At 35.0% G+C, this 6,986-nt stretch overlaps 1 long non-coding RNA gene across 1 annotated transcript; it reads left to right on the top strand.

The window, feature by feature from the left end:
• Positions 1-1,754: 1,754 nt before the first annotated feature.
• On the top strand, positions 1,755-6,100 carry LOC128552177 (uncharacterized). The gene is made up of 3 exons (XR_008368994.1): positions 1,755-1,879; positions 2,620-2,784; positions 3,260-6,100. It is a non-coding gene; the product is annotated as an uncharacterized LOC128552177 (long non-coding RNA).
• The last annotated feature ends 886 nt before the right edge of the window (positions 6,101-6,986 follow it).

The following is a 6,986-nucleotide window of genomic DNA, read 5'->3' as shown; positions in this document are numbered from 1 at the left end:
CTTTATTAACACTAGCGCCTTTTCCATCGGAATGCTTGTGAATAACGCCGAGACATCATACGAAACCAGTTTTGTCCCAGTGGTACTTCAAGCCCTCTGATTTTCTGAACAAAATCCACACTGTTCACGATGTGGTGCTCAGTCTTCCTAGCAAGAGGACCAATGACGCTAGCTAGAAACCTTGCAATCTGGTACATAACGCTTCCAATACTTGAAACTATGGGGCGTAATGGGGCGGCCTTCTTATGGATCTTGGGGACTGTCTCTGACGTGGGATATAGCCGTTTATACAAATTTTCTGAAATGTTTTCTAATTTTTAATGTCTTTGAGTTTGGAGATGAGTTTATTCTTGATGGTCTTCGTGGGGTCACTTTTAATTACTTTATATGTTGTTTTATCTGACACAAGTTTTTCCATTTTCTATTCATATTCAGATCGATTCATTACCACTGTCGTACGCCCTTTGTCAGCTGGTAATATGACTATAGACTTTTCCTTGCTTAGGTTGGTTATGGCAGTTCTTTCTTTAGAGGTAATATTGCTTTTCGGAAACTTGCTAATTTTCAAAATTCTCACTACCTTAGCTCTAAGGCTGTCAGCCTCTGATTTGTCGGACATTTGAGCACAACATGACTCAGTGGATGCTATTATTTCTTCAGTGGGAATAGTGGGAGGGGTAATACAAAAAATCATACCCTTTTTTAAGCACGGAGTGTTCGTCGTCGTCCAACTTCCGGTCCGACAGGTTAACCACCCATTTTGAGTTATAAATCGTTGACATACCGCCACTTTCCGTCGAGTTGGAACCATTCCTTTTTGCTAACAAGGCATCAAATTTCGAACATTGCCTTTGTTTACAAGCCTGAAATGTCGTTTCGTGCGCATGTTCAAAGAGTACTTTCGTTTTCTCCCAGGTGCCGGATGTAGTTCCGCACTTAATTTTTCTTCAATTTCAGAAATATTGTCTTTCAGTTTTTTTCACTGTGAATTCCGTTTGATGTAATCTAATTTGCAATAGTTTCTTTTCTGCGTTATGTATGATTTTTTGAGCAGAATAACGTTGCACAGATGTTTTCAGTTTGATACTGTTCGGCGTGATATTGTCATGGCGACATCGTACGTTGAAATGAAGGTGATTTTTCCAACGCGCCAACTTTTTCTCGTTTTCTGACCTATCGAAGGACTTCTCGTCCATGTTGACGAAGGATACAACTATGAAGGTTGTTCTCTTGTTCTGGATCGTACATCTAGGAAAATACAAGGTATAAGATATTTGGTTCTGAGTAATGGAAAATAATCATCCTAGATGTGCGATCCAGAACAAGAGAACAACCTTCATAGTTGTTCAGTAAAATTGTTGTCAGGTACTTTTGGGCAATTCTCTGAATCAACAATGTTGATATCTGTAAGCGTATACTATCTGGGTTAAATATTTTGGTAAGGTCTTGTCATGTGTCTAAAATGTTCAACCTACCACAGTTCAGATGACTGATAGCACATTTAAAAATCAACAATTAGCATAAGAATGTATGATAACACTTACCATGAACGACGAAAAATTGAGTAGAGATGACACATTCTTCCAAAGATTCACGAACTTCTAATTGTTCAATACACAAATAAAATCGATGAAAATGGATAACATATTTTTTCAGAAACTCACTAATACAATACATAGGATAACATATTTTTAGAACCCTTAAATACGATACTAACTAATACAATACATACTCTTTCCTGTTTTTCAGCAGTTATTAAGTAAAGATATTGAGACACCGCCAAGAAACGGGCCTTTCAGCAAAACACTATTGGTATTTGTAATCGCCAGCGTTATTTGTGCCATCGTTTTCGGTTTGATTTCAGGATTCACACCAGAAGGTAGGTTAACTTGCAGAATGTGTGTGTGAATTGTATATATTTGTTATCAAGGGCTCTGCGTTGCCTGGCAGTTCATGTCACTGATATTGAATCACTTACCTCTCACCGATACGCACATATGCATGAAACAGTGTTTGAATGGCCCCTGGGTTCTGTCTTCTCCATCACCAGCTAGAATAGATACCAAAACTAAAGCAAAATCAATTTCTTACTTTTCTTACTGAAGAAGAGACATTTTTAATACCAATTCAAAGCAAGATTAGGACACTTAATTTTCAAAATCGAATTGCTTCTAGTTTTTTAAAGCTGGGTTCTTTCTTCTTTTACAGACTTTAGTCATAACGTACTGTTGCAGAAACTTGGACAAATAAGTTTTCTAAGACGTGTCTAGTTAATGAAAATATTTGAATGTCCTCTTTGCGCTAGGGATAAGCACAACTTCCTTTGCATGTCGAGGAAGCTGTGACCGAACAGTTCAAATTTTCTGATACTGACGTTTTTCATTTAAATTACCTAAGCTATGTGTATTCTACAAATATATCTGAAGAACAAAATCCAATATTCAAGTTAAACCTTATTGATTAAATAATGACGATTGTTGAATTGGCACAATGTCAATAAAAACTGGACAATTTTGGCATTGATTTAACTTATCGTATTTTATTATGTAATGTTCCTCATTCAAAACATATTAAAACGTACAGACTTACAATCAAACACAAAGCATGCTTTACAAACAGATCCCTTCATTACTGCGCAACTAGGAAAGACGCAGGATCTACTGGTGAGGCAAGAGACACAAATCAAGGACCTCCAATTTCTGCTAGAGGAAAGGAATGGTATTATTGCACAGCTAGTGAAAGAATCTGCCCAGTTAAAGGCAGATATCCATTTTATTACTCAAAGTAAGTTTATATGAACACTACATTTTGGTAATTACTATCCCATATAATACAATTTAAAAAAACAACTTTTACCCGTTTTTACAAATCGTCTCAGACCGTTCGTACATGTACCAAATTTAATTAAGATCTAATACATATTTTTACTTTCATTAATTTGTTGGGTAGTTTTCATTTTTATAGATATCCGGGTGTTACCTTTAGTACTTCAGATAATTATCATTTTATGTTTGCTGCCTTTTATTAAATTAAATTATATGGATAACGCGATGACGTATATTTTCAATCAACACTTGCTCACGATTAAGCTTAAGCATGCTTAATTCCATATTGTCAAATAGTCAGCTTTTATTGTCAGTAATAGTACTTTAAATAAATAACTCCTCACTGTAACTTGTTTTTTAAAAACGTAAATGTTTAGTAGCTATAGTTTACTGTGACTTTTACAAACTTTAATACTAGCTCTTATTGTTCTTAGGTCTCATGAGTCAAAGGCTTGTTTCAAAGAGACGTCAGGAATCCTAAAAGAGCATCAATAAATTGGATCAAATGCGCTTTCGTGATAACGGAAGCTCTATAAAGTACAGAACGTTTTCTTTAGAACGAAGAAACTCCTTTAAGTAAGGTACAGCCTCTGTAGATTATTAAGTGGTATATGCATCATGGATTATGTTTGTGTGTGTTGCCATTACTAGAATACGTCATTCCATACAATATACAATAATTATGAAAGTATCCATTTTAAAAAACTCAGTATTGCCCAAAAATCAATATTAAGTTCCGGAATCCCTACATACAAAAATCAGGGAAACTGTGCCATATACCTAAGTATATAGGTAGTGACAATTTTCTGCGTATGTGTGATGAGGTAATCAGTTAATAATTATTTGAACCATTTTTCTCCGCTGTTTATATTTTACTTGTTGTCAAAAGCATCGAAGTGTCTAATTTGACATATATGTGACTGGTGCAAAATTCAATTATCACCATTAATGGATGGAGAAACAGTTATATCAGCTGGAAATGCAACGCTATAAAAACAAAGTTGACTAATCGCTCGTCTATATTACAAGAAATTAAGCGATCTATAAATAAACAGCATATCACTGGTCTAGGGGACGGTAGCTGAAGCAAAATATCATTTATATTTTAATAGAATCGGCTTTTCCTATTATATTCCATGGTCTTAAAGTAAGATCTAGTTGATATTCATGCACAATGACTGCTAACATAAACTTCACGCTTATGGATGTGTCATTTACACGAAGAAGTTGTGTCAGACGAGCCTCTGTAACGAATTTCTGAACCAAGTGTCACAGTTTTCAGGACGATTTCTGTATGATTTACCTTTATCGAAAACGAAAATCGGTATGCATTTCACAGAATTGATTATATAGCGATATTTTGCCTTAGAAAGTGACTCAGTGCATAGGTTATGTAAATAGCAAATTAAATCTAATGCCATTTTGTCTATTAATTGTCACGGACTTCATGACCACTCATTTTAAATGTCAGGGACTTCTGTGTACAGTATGAGAAATGCATGTCATAGAAATATGGGTACTTAATATGGTGAACATTTCCTTTATTGAAAACTAGTCTTTGCTACATGACTTTTCATGTACATGTATCAGTAACATACGAATAGGTCGTTATCGCTTTTCAGTTATAGTTGGTGACAGTCATGCCCAGACAAATTCTCTCACTGATATTTAGCCATATCCTGTTGAAATATTTTACCGGCATCTATACACACCATTTATAATTTTGAATAAGCCAGTAGTATACATTTACCGTTTGACATAATAATGCCCAGAGTTAATGCGCATTTTCTATCACCAGTAGACAGTCAAAGTTAACAGATTCCGTTTCCTATTTCAAGTCCGTATATACTTTATCTACTACCTTACATACAGCTTTCAAAGTGTACATGAGTCAGAAGAGCCTTGGATGAAACACTGGTAGTCTTATAGACCTCCGTCCCATAACCTCATAGAAGTTCTGAATAATAACAGGATTTTGTAAAATATAAGTGTGAGAATTTGTGTGACTAAGAGTGGTCATTAACATTAACTGGAAAAAGTGATTGTAACTTGCTGGTACAGGAAAGATCTTTGTCAAGTATACAGTGGAGCTCGCGATAAATTTCTGTGCAATGTTTTGAAACGTTTCCAGTTTCCCGTGAACTAACAGTTATCTAAGCAATCGTCCAATCAAATGATATCTAAACGGGAAGCGTTGATCGAGAATCGTTCAGCCAATCAAAAGCTTGGTAGGCGTTCCCAAGAAGTCAAATGATATATAAACGGTGATTTTCCATAAATGGAAATGTTCAATCTACTCATGATTCTAAGATGTCAGTATGTCATACTGAAGACAGATATTCGTGACATGAAATATGTATCGTTTGTAATTATACAAGACACTTAGTATATATATAAACATAAAAAACATATTCTGGTTTCAGGTTGTCTGTCTGTCTGTATGTCTGTCCGTAGACAAAATCTTGTGCGCACCATCTCCCTTCATCCCCTTGACACAATTTAATGAAACTTCACACAAGTGATCAGTAACAACAGTAGTTGTGCATGGGGCATGTTAGGTTCTTTTTGAAAAAAAATTGCAGAGTTACGGGACTTTGTTTTTTGTTACTATACTATATACATAGACACAATCTTGTGCGCACCATCTCTCTTCATCCCCTTGACACAATTTAATGAAACTTCACACAAGTGATCAGTAACAACAGTAGTTGTGCATGGGGCATGTTAGGTTCTTTCAGAAAAAAAAATTGCAGTGTTACGGGACTTTGTTTCTTGTTAACGTACTATGTACATACAGTCTGCATATGCAATCTTGTGCTCGCCTAATCTTCCGAACCCTTGCACACAATTTAATGACACTTCACACAAGTGATCAGTACCAATCTTTGTTGTGCATGGTGCATGTTACGTTCTTTTAGATAAATATTCTGCATAGTTATGGGACTTTGTTTTTTGTTACTATAATGTATACATACAGTCTATACAGGAATCAGTTGACGACAAATGATTTCAGACAGAATGCATTTTGTTAAATCGTCACGGAGAATATAAGCCTCCACTGGGAGTGGAACTCACGACCCTGCAATCCGGAGATCTGTGACTTCCATGTTGAGCTAAGCAGGCGGGCTAAATATACTGTTTGTTATATGAAAAATGTTGCATAAAATATCGATGAGCCGTTAAAATATTGGTTAATGTGTAAGAATGCGGGAGAGTGAAGATTGAATTTCCACTAATATGTGGTTAAGTATCAACCCAATTTGTTTTGTTTTTGTTTTTTCCAGAATACAGCTTATAAAATAATAACAGGGTATTTGGTTTGATATTCCTGCCATTACCTTAACCCGCTCGTGTGAATATTCTTGACATCGTGCGTATGTTTGTTAATATTTAGTTGAGATCATGGCCTTTGTTGCAAGTAAAAAAGCAACGCATATTTCTAAATATGTGGGAAATTTATAAAAAATATTGCGAAAAATAATCAAAGCAGAATTAAGTATATGCGAACAGTGATTTTTAAATTAATGTATTAAATTTCGCACGTGCTAGTATGCTAGAAAACCAACAAAACAGCGTAAAGTCGATTTATTATGAACATTTGTTTCGTATTTGTAAGTCATATCTTTAAACCCTTCTTGAAATGATGTCTCAGTTATCTTTTCTTTAATGGTTTTATGTCTGGGTCCAATATAGAACACCAAAGCACTGTCATATGAGCTAAAAGTAAAGCTTGCCCACCATATGTCGGCGGAAAGGTAAGATCACATGTAAGCGTATAACGATCTAAAAATATTGTATTAGCTTTCCTTTTCAATTTTTATACGTCAATTATTGTTGTTTAACTGTATTTGACACTGACCACAATTTATCTTGAACAGAAAAACTCTTTAAAACTCTAGTAAATACATTGTATATGTAGCCTTTGTGCAAAATTGGCCTTCGAAAAAAAATCTGTACTCTATTCAGATGTGATGTTCATTTATACTATTGTTATAAAACTCGAAGAATAAGTCCAATGTTCTATTTTAGGATATATCATTTTTGAAGGGGTTAGTCAATAAAACATGGTGTCCGGACTCTCAAATGGTGATTGACATCTGGTTACTCTGACGCACAGAAACATGCCAAATTATGCAACTTAATGATTTTTTGACATCTTTT

The sequence above is a fragment of the Mercenaria mercenaria genome, unplaced genomic scaffold, assembly GCF_021730395.1.
Source record: "Mercenaria mercenaria strain notata unplaced genomic scaffold, MADL_Memer_1 contig_2108, whole genome shotgun sequence".
NCBI classification, from domain to species: Eukaryota; Metazoa; Mollusca; class Bivalvia; order Venerida; family Veneridae; genus Mercenaria; species Mercenaria mercenaria.
The sequence above is the reverse complement of the archived record's forward strand: the minus strand, read 5'-3'. Positions and strand labels throughout refer to the sequence as shown.